This window comes from Trachypithecus francoisi, unplaced genomic scaffold (assembly GCF_009764315.1).
Source record: "Trachypithecus francoisi isolate TF-2019V2 unplaced genomic scaffold, Tfra_2.0 Contig00269, whole genome shotgun sequence".
Lineage (NCBI taxonomy): Eukaryota > Metazoa > Chordata > Mammalia > Primates > Cercopithecidae > Trachypithecus > Trachypithecus francoisi.
The window spans coordinates 184,339-187,040 of NW_022680535.1; positions in this window are offsets into that span (position 1 = coordinate 184,339).

The following is a 2,702-nucleotide window of genomic DNA, read 5'->3' on the forward strand; positions in this document are numbered from 1 at the left end:
TTGCTTGGTAGATCTTCCTCCATCCCTTTATTTTGAGCCTATGTGTGTCTCTGCATGTGAGATGGGTCTCCTGAATACAGCAAACTGATGGGTCCTGATTCTTTATCCAATTTGCCAGTCTGTGTCTTTTAATTGGACCATTTAGTCCATTTACATTTAAGGTTAATATTGTTATGTGTGAACTTGATCCTGTCATTATGATATTAGCTGGTTATTTTGCTCATTAGTTGATGCAGTTCCTTCCTAGCATTGATGGACTTTACATTTTGGCATGTTTTTGCAGTGGCTGGTACTGGTTTTTCCTTTCCATGTTTAGTGCTTCCTTCAGGGTCTCTTGTAGGGCAGGCCTGGTGGTGACAAAATGTCTCAGCATTTGCTTGTCTGTAAAGGATTTTGTTTCTTCTTCACTTATGAAACTTAGTTTGGCTGGATACGAAATTCTGGGTTGAAAATTCTTTTCCTTAAGAATGTTGAATATTGGCTCCTACTCTCTTCTGGCTTGGAGAGTTTCTGCCTAGAAATCTGCTGTTAGTCTGATGGCTTCCCTTTATGGGTAACCCAACCTTTCTCTCTTGCTGCCCCTAACATTTTTTCCTTCATTTCAACTTTGGTGAATCTGACAGTTATGTGTCTTGGAGTTGCTCTTGTTGAGAAGTATCTTTGTGGCATTCTCTGTATTTCCTGAATTTGAATGTTGGCCTCCCTTACTAGGTTGGGGAAGTTCTCCTGGAAGATATCCTGCAGAGTGTTTTCCAACTTGGTTCCATTTTCCCTGCCACTTTCAGGCACACCAATCAGACATAGATTTGGTCTTTTCACATAATCCCATATTTCTTGGAGGCTTTGTTCATTTCTTTTCAGTTCAGTTCAGTTATTTTAAGGTCTTCCCTGCATTGATTATTCTAGTTATCCATTCATCCATTCTTTTTTCAAGGTTTTTAGTTTCTTTGTGCTGATTACATAGTTCCTCCTTTAGCTCTGAGAAGTCTGATCGACTGAAGCCTTCTTCTCTCAACTCGTCAAAGTCATTCTCCATCCAGCTTTGTCCCATTGCTGGTGATGATCTGCGTTCCTTGGATGGGGAAATGCATTCTGAGTTTTTGAATTTCCAGCTTTTCTGCATTGCTTTTCCCCCGTCTTTGTGGTTTTATCTGCCTTTGGTCTTTGATGATGGTGACATAGTGATGGGGTTTTGGTGTGGGTGTCCTTTCTGTTTGTTAGTCTTCCTTCTAACAGTCAGGACCCTCAGCTGCAGGTCTGTTGGAGTTTGCTTGAGGTCTACTCCAGACCCTGTTTGCTTGGGTATCCACAGCGGAGGCTGCAGAAGATAGAATATTGCTGAACAGCGAGTGTTGCTGTCTGATTCCTGCTCTGGAAGCTTCGTCTCAGGGTGTATCCATCCATGTGAGGTGTAATGTGTTGTTCTGCACCTAGTGGGGGATATGTCCCAGTTAGTCTACTCAGGGGTCAGGGACCCACTTGAGCAGGCAGTCTGTCCGTTCTCAGATCTCAACCTCTGTGCTGGGAGAACCACTGCTCTCTTCAAAGCTGTCAGACAGGGACTTTTACATCTGCAGAGGTTTCTTCTGCTTTTTGTTTAGCTATGCCCTGTCCCCAGAGGTGGAGTTTATGGAGGCAGGCAGGCCTCCTTGAACTACGGTGAGTTCCACCCAATTCAAGCTTCCTGGCAGCTTTGTTTATCTACTTAAGCCTCAGCAATGGCAGGCACCCCTCCCCCAGCCTCGCTGCCACCTTGCAGTTAGATCTCTGATCGCTGTGCTAGCAATGAAAGAGGCTCTGTGGGTGTGGGACCCCATGGGCTGGGTGTGGGACCCTATGGTTTAGGTGTGGGATATAATCTCCTGGTGTGCCATTTGCTAAGACCCTTGGTAAAGTGCAGTATTAGGGTGACAGTTACCCAATTTTCCAGGTGTTGTGTGTCTCAATTTCCTTTGACTAAGAAAAGGAATTCCCTTCTCCTTTGTGCTTCCCAGGCAAGGTGATGCCTCACCCTGCTTCAGCTCTCACTGGTCGGACTGCACCTGCAGACTAGCATCAACTGTCCAACATGCACCAGTGAGATGAACCTGGTACCTCAGTTGATAATGCAGAAATCACCTGTCTTCTGTGTCACTCACGCTGGGAGCTGGAGGCTGGAGCTGTTCCTATTCGGCCATCTTGGGAACCACTACCTTGTAAAATATTCTTGAAAACCTGATAAAAAATTGGAAATGTATGGCTAATTAACATTTTCTTAGTTAGAGCTCACAGTCTTGATCAAAGTAAGAAGTACTGTAAAAATGCATCGGCAGTTTGGCAAATCTTTTTTTTTAACATAGTTAAGCATGAAGCTGGATTTGGTGTGAAGCCAAATTTCACGTACATGCTTGCATTGCTTCACACTATGTTTACCATTTTGCTGGAGTGCTTATTGGTCATGCGCCTAAAGTGAATTTCTTAATTGCACAGAAGGTATGATAATATGAGTAAGCATAAGGATATTGAATTGTGTATCAGGAATAAAATATTCATTATGTAGGTTTTCTGGGGCCCTAGGAAATACTGTAGACTCCAGGGTAAATTGAGTAGGAAAATTTAGGTTGGTTTCCTATTTATTTGTTTTTGCTTATAGTTTTTATTCATTTGCTGTTTACTCTCCTCTGGCTTTCCTTGGGTATCCATATATATAAAACCATGATACT